Source organism: Hirundo rustica, chromosome 6 (genome assembly GCF_015227805.2).
Source record: "Hirundo rustica isolate bHirRus1 chromosome 6, bHirRus1.pri.v3, whole genome shotgun sequence".
Lineage (NCBI taxonomy): Eukaryota > Metazoa > Chordata > Aves > Passeriformes > Hirundinidae > Hirundo > Hirundo rustica.
Genome location: NC_053455.1, coordinates 44,844,524 through 44,857,149, shown reverse-complemented (window position 1 = coordinate 44,857,149; position 12,626 = coordinate 44,844,524). Strand labels below are relative to the sequence as shown.

Here is a 12,626-nt window from a genome sequence, read left to right as displayed (position 1 = left end):
AATAAAACAGGCAGAGGCAGCAGTGACACAGGGTATAACCTGAACTCAACAGGGTTTGCAAAAGCATTCAAAGTTAGGAATTGATCATGTGTTTAGTGGCACTATTAAGACTGGGATGATAAAACCCCAACAAACACATACAAAGAACTCCACCGTATTTGCGTACAGAGAATCGGGCACCTGGATTTATCTCAAGGAGGGCCAACAGATTCTGCTCGGTTCACTCATGGAATTTTGTATTCTGGAATGCCAGTGTCTTAAGTACTATCGCTAGTTTCCATTACCTTTCAACTCCCCTGTGACTTCTCAGCCTGGAAATTTGGTTCTGAATGGAAAGAATTTCAGGAACCCTTTCATTTTTAAGCACATGCTTTTTTTATTGTCCAAGGCAGAAAAATACTATAAACAGCATCAAGCACTAACAGTCTACCTGACATTTGAACGAATTAAAATGTAGCATTCTCATGAAAATAAATAAGCTTCATTAAGGAAAATATTCCTTATTCCCAAATGAAAAAAAAAAAAAATAAAAAAAAATTAACCCAGCAAGTCTTGATGCTGAATCAAGCAAACGAGTCCTGAAAACAAACACAGTCCAGTTCTAGGACTGTACTGCTTGACATTAAGACGTGAAACAATGAAGCGGCTTGTTTCTTTTCATATTCTTTTCCTTTACTTAAGAAAGCCATAAGCCTTTAAAACTGCCCTGAATTACGATGGCGGAATACCAAAGGCTTCCCGAAGTCCGCCTCTTTGAACACTTGTTTTCCTCCTTAAAGGCCAATTTAATCATAAGCCTCGGTACACTTCCCCTCGCTGCATTCCTGCGCTGCCACGTGCTCGCCAGGAAAGTAGGGGAAAGGGCACAGGCGGAGCCTTGGACTTTTAAACTCGCCTTGCCACCGCTCCTAAGGCAGCGCCCACATCAATCACCGCACCAGCGCTGAAACAATAGCGTCTTCTAACCGCGGGCACTCGGGTCTGCAGCGTATTTCTGCACAGCATATACTAATTAACTTCGTTCCCAGCAGAGCCATAAACAACAGCTTTTGACTCTCCTAGCAGCTTGGCAGAGAGTCTCACTCAGAGGGAGAAAAAAAACAAACCTCAGCACAAAAATTTCTACAACTAATCCGAAATGGCTATTTTCATTCCTTTCGGTGTTCTCTTATAATGTTGATGTACCTTAAGAACACACACGCTTGCCCCTTTAAAATTTGGTTTATTGATTGTTTGCGAGTTTTTTCCTTTCATTTAAAGAAGAAAGCTGCCGGTTCCTCGCTCTTATCTGGTTTTATTTAAATTCAAACATGTTGTAACAGTTGCAGATGTTTCTCCTCTTCCTTTTTCATACCTCTGCCTGAGCCAAACTAAACTAAGCACAATTCTTTCTTCATTGTTATAAACAAGCGCTGCTAGGCTGGATGTCACTTTTAAGTCAAGAAAACACATTACACACTAGAAAGCCTATGTGCTGATGGGTCTGCAAAACTATGCTGCTGCATCTGCTATGCAAAAAGCATCCTCACACTGTTATTTTTGCAGTTCCAGGACATTTACACCACAAAGCCTGAGGTTTAACTCACAGATCTTATGACTTCAGGTTGCAGACACTGAACAGTCAGTGTTAGGGCTTACATGTTCCCGCAATCACAGAAGGAGATAAGGGCTTCAGCTCTGGAAAATCTGAGGCTAGGAGAGGTTCTGTGTGCTGGATGCTTCCATTTCAGTCAGGCATGCAAGAAGTTACCAGTGTTTGGCAATGTCTCTCCCAAGCACAGTGAAAGAACTGCCATGTGCATTTTAAAAAGCAACAAGCCATGATACAAAAGCTAATTGCATTACAGTACACTGCACAAAACAAGGTATTAATTATTGAAGCAGTTACTCCTGGAAACACTAATGAGCAGGAATATTTTTATTTTTCTGTAGATTTCATATGCTTTACATGGACAAAGTGACAGTGCTAAAAAGAAAAAAGTTACCATCTATACCTCAAAACAAATGCAAATCCTAGGCTTTAAGAGGATGTTGCTTCCTATACATTGCTTGGCTTATGCAATTCACTTTTTTCCCCCATTTCCTCTTTCTCTTGAATGGAAAACCCCCTGCCACTTCTCCTTGTCAGGATTCTAAACATCTAACGAAAAGAGACATATTACTTAAACACAGTTTTCACATCCACAGGAAGTTAACAAATGCAAAGGAAAACCTAAGAGGTCTCTTTCACTTGATCCCGGACAGCTAAAACCTTGAGGAAAGACTTAATTCTATGACTTTCACTTTTAAGGGACATTGATAATTTAGTTTGCATTTCTCCTCACAGGTTTCTTACATCTATTTATAGATTAGCTTTAATATGCAGAGCATATGACTGTCAGTAACCAAACCAAGCTCACAAAATAATTCTCTCCAATTATTCTACTTGGAAAATCAAAAATTGACAGTTTTCTACAAAAAGCAATGGCTGCTGCATATAGTTTCTCTGAGAACATGGCTATGTACCACCACAGTCAGGTCTGAGACTCTCAGACAGACATCCTTGGCACCCAAGCCACAGAGTGCTCATAGATGGTGAGCAGACTCGCAGCATTAGAGGTATGACGGGAGTTCGGAAATCAGAATTACCTGTGTAACATGGCATTTCTGAATTCAAAATTACCTGAAGTCCTCGTAACTTCAGGCAGATACAAAGCACCACCAATAAAGCAATGAGAAACATCTTGTGACAAAGGCTTTGCCTTCTAACTCCTGCCAAGTTCCTACTAGGCAAGCTTAGAAGTACAAAAAAACCCCAAACCCAAAAACAACAAAACAAAACAAAACACCTAATGAACCACAATAGAAACTTGACCCTGAAGAATTCTTCATTCGCTTCTTAAAATAAACTTAAAACTTTAGTTCGGCACTTTGGTTTTAAACAGAGACCGGTGAGGAGAAAAGTGTGATGCTACATTATTTAAAATGACATGTTTAAGGAAGCTTTCAAGATGGGAAGTTGAGAAAAATATTGGACAAAAGTACATTAAACCCGATTTTAATTAGTAAACATACTTAAAACGATATTAAAAATTCCATTTAAAGCTAGACACCTTGAATGAAGAATGGTTTTGCAAAACCAAGCAAGTATCCCAAAGTCTTAGTCTGACTCCAAACCAGTTTATTTAAAAGAGAAAAACGAGGGGGAAGGCATCTAGTTCTATTAACATGCAAATCAAATCGGTAAGTGTTACTGTTTGAATGTTAAAAGCAGCTACAGAGAACTGGAAAATGATTCTGGAGTTCCCAAAAGTTCTCATAAAAGACTTTAAGTCTGAAACCTCTTTGAATATTGAAAATATTGAAGAAATGTCATCCAATATTTTGCTGTCCACACATCAGATTTCCCTTCAGGAGGTGAGCTTGCTACAGCTTTTAAAAGAAAAGAGACACCCAAAAGATTTATTTTGTATGTTTAGTGGTAACATATTTTGACACTTCAGGGAAGGTCACTGAATTTCAGGAGTCTGAGGACAGACTTAATGAAATTAAAGGCAGTATTTAAACACTTGAACAATGCCACTGTGTTTGTACTGAGACAGTGACTAAGTATTTTCTCTCAGTTGCGTAAGCCACTGCTACGGAAATTTGCATTTTCTATCTCCCAGAAAGCCAAAATTATGAATGTATTTTGTTTTATACAGATCACTAATGAACTCCGTACGCTCAAATCTGTTGATTTTATACCAGGCACTAAATCAAAAGAGAATTCCAAACACTGAGATATCTATCTGATCTCTTCACACATTATTACACGTTTCACTTGGGTTTCTGTTATTGATGGTCCTGTCAGTCCAAGCCTTCAGTACCACCTACACAAATTATTCAGATGAGACTATGGAAGTTGACTTTGCCTAGACAGCGCGCTTGCAATGAAATTATGTATAGTGAAGCACAACAAAGCCAGTGCCAACATACTCAGATAACTTCCTAGCCTGTTAAGTTTATTTCCACACTTTGCCACCAGCTACAGTTCAACTGACTTACACACTCATCCCAGAAGTGAATGCAAAAAAATAAAACCAACAAAACCCCCTACCCACCAGAGGAAAAAAAAAAACAACCAGACTGAAACTGCCAATGGATTCACAAGTACAGGGACTGAAACTGGGAGCAGTGGCTGATAAATCAAAGGTTTTCACTGCCATCCAGATGGACCTTGACAAGCTGCAGCAACAGGCAGGCTGAAACCTTGTGAAGTTCAACAAAAAGTGCAAAGTCTGGCACGTGGGGAGGACTAACCCCACACACCAGCACACACCAGCGACTGCCTGGCTGGAAAGCAAAGCTCAGCACACGAGCCAAGAAGGTGCCCTTGCAGCGAAGGCAGCGGAGGATGCTAACAGAATCCGGGGGGGCATTAGGAGGACCGCTGCCACCAGGCTGAGGAAGTGACTCTGCCCTTCTACTCAGTGCTGGCGGGGCCCCATCTCAAAAACTCTGTCCAATTCTGGGCTCCCCAATCTGAGAAATGAAACTACTGGAGAGAGTCCAGTGAAGAGCCAGTAAGAGGATTAAGGGCTTGAACTATCAAGCTGCAGAGACGCTTTTAGGAATTTAATGTAAGAGTTTTCGTAAGACATCTGCTGCAAAAAATAAACTTACAGAGCACTAAGGCCTCAACAAGAAAACTTGTGCTTCAATTGCTTTAAATGAACAGCATACCTTGAAATTCAAACGGGTGGTAGCAGCCAAGTATTCAAAAAGAGCACGTTTTCTGCAACTGACTGAAAAGAATATGCTAGTAGTTTGGAGGATAAAAGAAGCTGGACTTTGAAGAATGAACCTTTTAGAAAATGATTCATCTCAGTTTCTCAACATTACTCCAGTAACTTTGCCCTCGCTGAAAAGCACCAAAGTGCCATTATACAAGGTTTTCAAATGCATATTGATATTTTAAATACCACTAGATTGTCAGTGAAAGTCTGCCACTCTTAAGGCAGCAGGTATATTTCTGGAGCAGACTCTGAGTGCCCCATATTTTGCAGTGATATGGTGGCAAACTGTACAGGCTCCTAATAATAATAATAAAAAAAAGAGCTTGAAATTCAATGCCGGATGTATATATACAGCTATGTAGAGAAAACATTGACTGCTCCTATCAAACTAAAAATGACTACATTAGCAATAATGAAAGAGATGTGACTTCAGTAAAATATATGGAGGTTTTTCATGGGGTTTGCTATAAATACAATAATTTCAGGTACTGAAGTATACACTGTATAGCAGCATCCAGCACCGACTCAGTAACTCAAGGTCCTATCCACTCTTGGGTCAGAAAGTGGTGGGAAGGAAGGCAGTCACTTACATATATGCCAAAATTCTGCCCTACTGCAAGAGGATCGATAAGGTAAGGCAGCTAGCCAGGGAATGCCAAAAGGATGCCAAAAATGTGCTCCTTTGATGCATAGGTGAACAAAATTAAAACTAAAGCTACAGAAAAAGCATTCAGTTTAAGAGAAACCTAAACAAAGAGCAACATTGTCTAGAGTTCTATGCCTTTCAAAGGAAATTTAGGTCTTGTTCTATAGAATCTTTAGTAAACAGCATAAAAGTATGCAACTGAAACATTTAGACATATGAACAAGAAGACTGCCTGGTCTCTCATATCTGTCTCCTGGATATTCTCTCAGGTAATGGCACCTTCCTGCATACTGTGCTTATGCAAAAAGGTATCAAGATACCAAAGCCTCAAAAAGAGCAGTTTATTGGGTTTATACTTAGCTCATGTGACATTCCACAAGGTGCTGACTACTGAACTTACTATAAAGATTAACCAGACACAGTTATTTGCCTGAGAATTTCTATTTCTAAATTGCTTCTTTGCCTACCAACCTTCAGTAATGTCTAATCACGCTTCAATAGATAAGATGACACAGAAACTCACTGCTTTCAAAAGTCTTACGAAAAACTCAGCTATCTTACAATGACTAATCATATTTTACAGACACAAAATCTTTATGAGAAATATGAGAGGAGTGAAGCCAAATCATACTTGAGCAAAAATTAGCCACAAGGATTAAGTTCCCTCAAGGCTTCTCAGGTGAATGTAATGACTATGGCACACAGTTAAAACAGAAACCAGAGAGTCCTTTAAAAGTTGAATTAACATAGCACTGATGAAAACAAAATTAACCTGACAGGTGTTCTAATGACACTTTAGTTGCGACAAGTTCTCATATCTGGTTATTGCTAATCCTTGGCTCCAATCCTTCTCGCCCTCACCTACACCTTACAGGTGCGGTCTCTTGGAACTGCAAATGTCTTGAAGGACTTCTCACAAGTAAGAGATAAACAAATGCTGTCACTCAAGCCAAGGTGGAGAACTGAATGCATGTATCTGCCCAGCTAGAGCAACACTGGAACCCACAGCAAACCTCATCCACAGGAGAGAGTTTGAAATCAGAACAGCGAAGAACTCCTCAGTAACTTGCTGTCCCACAGACAGCTTACGTCTGGTCTTCAGCAGTTTTCCAAGATCACCTGTGGGTGAACATATTCATTACTCTCTGCAGACATCTCTTCTGGAATCTTGGGCCAATTTTCTTATTCCCTTCCTAGGTGGCAAACTGGAGCAACAGGTCTATATGGATGGAAAAAGATAATGACAAGGAGGCCAATGAATGCAATGCAAACATACCCAAACATCTGTCTTCCTTAAAAGCAGGCTTGAGATCTATTTGTCACACACAAACCTTCCATCCCAGAAGCTCACTGCCCCTGGGGTCCTGAATAAGCTAGGACACATCAAGAGGCAGAGTCATTCCAATGCTCCTATCTCCTAACAGATACTACACTAAGCAATGGCAATCACTCAGCTGTAGCTCTCAAACAGAAAGTCAAGAAGAACTGTGTGAGCTTTGATTCACACACAGCTTTCAGCTGCTCAGAGGGACTGGATCAGATGGGAACCATTTCAGAAAAACTGATGCCAATGGAGAAAATAGTCACAGACAGCAGTTCTGAAACACTATTTTCCATTCCACTGAATGACACTGTTTACACTGAACACGTCCAAGATGGTGAGGAACTGTGGAGTGACAGAAAGTTCATGTGCTCCCCACTCAGTTATTTCTGAGGGCTCCAGTAGTGACTGCCAGCTCCTGTGACAAGCAAGTTCATTTCAGGGCTGGACTCCAATGTTAGGCTCATATTCAGTTTAAGACATCCAACCAAGTGTTTGTCTGCAGGCTTTAAACTCCCATTAGACTCAACACAGATGCCATCAAGATTTCTCAGAGAGGTGTTCGGAGAACAGACTCTTTTCACTGGCATTTCAAGGAGAAAAGCCACAGTTAGTAAGTTGTCTTCTCACTTGATTTGGAAACAGGCAAAACAGAGATCTGCAAACAATCTGTTAATTAATTACTAGACTAACCCTAAGGAATATTAATCCTTACAGATCATATGATCTCTCTTCTTCCCAAGAGCATGTTCCTGTAGAAGGTGGTTCCAAAATGTACACTTAAATAAATGAACAACCCCCCCAAAACCCTAATGAACACAAACCACCAGCATTCTCCAAAATCAAACCAGAAACTTTTACAACTGTTGGATTGTTTCTACAGATTTTTGTTTCCTTACACAGGACGTACTATACTGTTCCTAAGCCTCTTAGATCATTCTAATCTCTACTGCAATACATGTTATATTGTCCACATCCCAGCAAGCTCCATCCTCTGACCTTCTAGAAATCCAGAATAATCTAAGAGAGACGCATACTCTGCTAAAACACTGCACAGTTATCATACCATGCAGAAACCTCCCCCACCTCATAAAAACTAGGCTCTAGAGCTGGCTATTTCTTTTTAACTGCTATAAGAGACATACCCAGGCATTTAGATTAAAAAAGTTGAACCCTTCTCTCTCTTTGAACTTCATGAGCTTCTGTACTCCTGCAGTAAACAAGAATTATTATCTTTCCTATGACAACAAATGTTTCTGGAGTGGCAGGACTTTTACGAGACATAAAAGATGTCACATTTTAGGACTTGGGAGATGCTGGAAGATGGACAACAATGTGGTGATGAAAAAGCAAACTGAGTTAATTGATCCCACAGCAGTTCAATGACCATTTATTGGACAAGGTTGAAAGACCTCAATAAGGTCTTTCAACTGCACGAGGCTCAAAGACTGAAGAACCAGTTCAAAAGATTTGCAAAAAATATTTAAATTGACATCCACATTAAAGTTAACCCAGACCTGAAGGAAGAGGGTTCAGTCATTCAGATTGTGTTTTTCCAAACACGTGGAGCTCAGGACTACGGTACAAGAATGCTGCAGGGCAAAGCCAACGGCTTTGAAATGTTAAAAATAATAATAATAAATGACACAGTTTTGGAGTTTTGATGACTGACTGGGGTTTTATTTGCGGATTGTTTCGAGGGGGTGGGGGCGTCACTTGCTTGTCTTTTTAGGACGAACGTTTGCTGGAGTGGCCCGTCACCCCAGACTTTTGCGAGAAGACTCGGGGTTCCCCCTGGCTGCCCGGGGGGGGGCACCGGGGCCCTCCGGCAGCCCGCGGCCGCTCCCGCCGCATCCTCCCGGCGCTTATCCCGGCGCGGCCCGCGGGCAGGCGCGGCGGGCCCCGGGCTGCGGGCGCGCCCCCGCCCTGCCCGCGCGCGCTCACGTGACCGCGCCCGAGAAGTGGGTGAAAGGTCGCGCCGCCGCGGCCCCGCCCCGCGCCGCCCGCGCGTCCCCGGCCGCTCCAGGCCTTTCCACGCGCGCCGGGAAGGCGCTGCCAAACAAAAGTTCCCAGAGAAAAGGACCGCGAGCAACGAGAGAAGCCAAGCGCATCTCTCGGCGAGCAGGGGAAAGAGGGCGTGCTCAGCTGGTGCAGCTGGGCGATTTCTAGCCCTGCTCTCGGCGCTAAAGAGCCTCGGTTGTTCGAGGTTGCGCTTTTCTTCAACAAGGATTGGCGATTTCTTCCAGGAAGAGGCTCTTCGGTCAGGGCTGAAAACACCCCAAAATTTTAAAAAGCGCTCAGATCAACTCAACTTTCGAACTAAGTCACGCCTGTGACAGAGCCCGATACCTGTGCAACCACGTGAAGCTACATTTCCTAGGCTAACAAAGATCCACGCAACACCACCTGTGCTATTATAAACCGGTATTCATTAGTTTATATCGATATGTTTACAAGAGGAAAAGAACCTGCTAGTTATCACGGAAGCCCACAACAACTGTTTTGAGTAGCATCCAGCCCTGATGGTCAGAAAAAGCATAAAGGATCTGGCAGATCTGGAAACTGAACACGTCAGACAGTCGGGAAAACGTAATGAAAGAAGAACGAAGGCATTCGATCTCCATTTTCAGTGCTACTTCCCTACACACACACACACACACACACACGTGAAAAGGAAACGAGCAGTTTTCTGTACTGTAATTTCCTTTAGACTGCAGATTGTCCTCTAAGTGCTGACAAACTGCCAGGTTAGGAGGAAGAATGAGACGTTTGTCTTGGTCCTACTTTGAACTTCCCTCTTTCCAAAAAAGGTGCTTTCCTGTTAGTTTCATTAACACTAGTACACATCTATTATAACTGGACCACAGCACAAGTAATATTTTAGGTTCAGTTTTCAATTTTAAACCAGAGAACGTAGCACAAAAACCAAAGCTGTGGGAATATGAGGCGAGAAAATGCAATTCCGTGATGCTGCAAGAATCTTGGTCTACCTTTTTACAAGAAGTCTGATTAGCATTCTCATGCAGTAAACCTGTCACGCCTCGAAAAAGATATTACATTTCCTGTGTTTGTAGTTCAGCAGTTTGTAATGACTGCGGTTTTTATAGGTTTTACAGGCTGGAATCACACGCACATACAGACTTCTCTCTCTCTCTCTCTCTCTCTCACACACACACACAATAAATCCGTTTCCGCACTTGAAAACCCACCACCGATGCCACTCCGCGTGCGCCCCTCCACAGACGTGAAACTCCTCCCGGTTACGAGTCAAACCCGCCAAGCTGCGGGTCACCGGTGTCACCTTTGTTTCGGCGGCGGCACAGATTCAGCGGATCTCGCGGCGTACCTGTGCCACACCGCTCCCCTGCCCCCAGCCCCGCCCTTATCTGCGGCACTCAGGCACCATCTCTCAAACCGGGGAAAATCGCGAACGCGATGCCAAGGACACCGCGCCTTTCCAGGACTCTCCAGCGCCCGCCGGCACCGCGCCCGCCACCCTTCCCTGCGTTTCCACCCTTTTCTCCAGCAAGGACGAGCCCCGCTTAGGAAGCAGCGCCCGGCGCGCTCGCACATGCACCACGGAACTTCGTGCTCGATCTAAAGGAAACAATAATTAGGCCAAAACCGGACCAAGCCTGCCCGTCCGCCTGTGCCCGATGCTGCCCTTCCTCAGCCCCGAGGAAGGGGACGGCGGCGCGCCGCGGGAGCGTCCCAGCTGAAGGGGGAGGGGAGCGGCAGCCCGCGGTGAATCGGCCGGGCACGGCGGGCACACGGCCGCCGCCCCCTGCCCGAGCCCGGAGCCCGGGCCCCGTGCCGCTCACCTGCACAGACCGGCGGCGACGGGCGCTGAGCGGGCCGGGCGCCGCGGCGGCCGCTCGGGAAGCAGCGATGGGACGGCGGCCGCTCCCCTGCACGCCCCGCGGAGGCGGAGCGGAGACGGGCGGGGAGGTGCCGCGGGAGGGGCGGCGCGGCCTGCGCCGGGCGGCCGGCGGCGAGCCGGGGCGCAGGAAGCCGGAGTGGCGTGGAAGTGTGGCCGTGGGGGTGGCCGTCCTGGGGCTGCGACGGGAACCGCGAAACGCGGTCCCCAATGGCCTCGCAAGCGCCCGCGGGAAAGAAGCTTCGGGGACTTCCAGGAGAGGATCCGGGGCTGCGAACGAGGCGGGGAGAAACGTGCTCCTTGGAGGAGGACTGCGCGTGGGGCACCTGTTTGGTGGTGGAGGGACTGCCAAGGAAAGCTGGGATTTCGAATCCCGCAGCCCCTCTGTGAGCCCAAGGCAATGGCTCTCCTGGGCTCTGGCCAGGGTCAGATCTTAGGGCAACTGCAGATGTGAAGTGTGAAGGAGCTTCCAAGGGAAGGCGCAGGACGGCAACAGCTCTCTCTCCTGGTTCCTTTTGCTCGGGAGCCCTGGCTAGAGGGTCTTCCATTTGAATTTCCTCTTTTGAGCCTGGGTTCTGACTGGCGTTAGGTGAGCGATATCCTTTCAAGGCAGTGAAGGGCAGAGCCCCGGTGAGCATCAGCAAGAGCTTTCAGCCCTGGCCCCTTCTGTGTGGGACCCCCAGCACGGAGCCAAGATAGCCCCCCCTGGGAAGGACCAGCCAGCCCACTCTGCTCCAGCAGATACTGGGATTTGAGGGAAATAAGTGCACTCAACACATCTCAGTACAAGTGACTACATTCTTTTAAAAATGCAAAATCATGAAAGTAATTAAAATGCAAAGATGCCAGTCTCAGGACAGACTGGCCGTCAGTTTGAAAATGACTAGTTTTTGAATTTGTAATGAACTTGCCACTTTCAAGAGCTTGGATATCAGATGCGTTGTTTGATTTTAGCCGGATAACAGCTGGAAGACTTCTCTGTCCCAAAAGGAGGTCATGGCATGTCTGACTTACAGTGGTGTCAGTATGGAGTCTCTCCGACCTGCTGAGAGCTGGGATTCCTGCATTTTTCCCTTGTGGGCACACCCACCCAGCCTTGCAATCCTTCCTGCTGCAGTTTCCAGGATGTGGCTGAAAGCTTCCAAATACACAAACGGGACCAAATCCAGAAGCTTGGACACTACAGACTAAATCTTTCCCTTACACTGAAGATCATGCACTGTCAATAAAACGAAACCCCCACGTCTGGTCAGAATTTTCCCTTCTAGTGTTTTATGCTTGATGATGCAATTTTAAAGTGTTATTCTTTCAGAAGTGAAACAGAAACCCTAGAAAAAAGCAAGGTGAGGAGAAGAAAACGCAGAGGCATTTAGATCTATTAATATCAGCAGGGGGAGAAAGAAAACAAAAGAATAAATCATCAGCTACAGCCAGCAGCAACGCACATATCTACATATGTCTGGCTAGGATAGGAATAGTGGATAGGAATGTTACAATAAGGTAATTGGGTGGGAAAAATCATGTGTGTTTTTCATTAGGCACAAAGGCAATCTGAAATGTCTTGTTAGGCATTTATTTATTTATTGTATCTTGCAGGTGCATTTACTATCAATATTTGTATAAAAAGGAAAATAACAAAAAAGAACAAATCTGCCTTCGTTCATTCTACCAGTACCTGTATACCTGTCAATCTCCAGTTCTTGTTTTCATCTACATATGAAATCAGGAGAGTATCAGTCAGAGAACATATCTTGATGTTAATTATTTTGTTCTCTAAAGCTGTCATGAATTAGGAAGCATCAAGACATAGTGCTTACTTTAACATGATTTAGCCTCCTGCAGATAACCTTAGTAAAGACATGAAAACTATTGCCTTACGTAAAGCTGTGATGATTGCAATTTAGCGAAACCTGACTTGGCTCTGTTTAGCTGGCAAGTGTAAACACCACCGATAATCCTGCCAGTAATTGCCACTGGTCCTGACACTGACATGACATCTAGATCAGACTCTATTCATTTACCCAG

At 44.6% G+C, this 12,626-nt stretch overlaps 1 protein-coding gene across 3 annotated transcripts in view; it reads right to left on the bottom strand.

Moving 5' to 3' along the window:
- CPT1A (carnitine palmitoyltransferase 1A) overlaps positions 1 to 10,626 on the bottom strand; it is a 40,567-nt gene extending 29,941 nt beyond the window's left edge. For 2 of the 3 annotated variants that reach the window (XM_040067096.2, XM_040067098.2), the window contains exon 1: positions 10,546 to 10,626. The gene's annotated coding sequence lies outside the window, so the exon portion shown is untranslated. Of the gene's footprint in view, positions 1 to 6,416; positions 6,623 to 10,545 lie in introns of those variants that run through there. The other variant, XM_040067099.2, reaches the window with a different exon arrangement.
- Between the last annotated feature and the right edge of the window lie 2,000 nt (positions 10,627 to 12,626).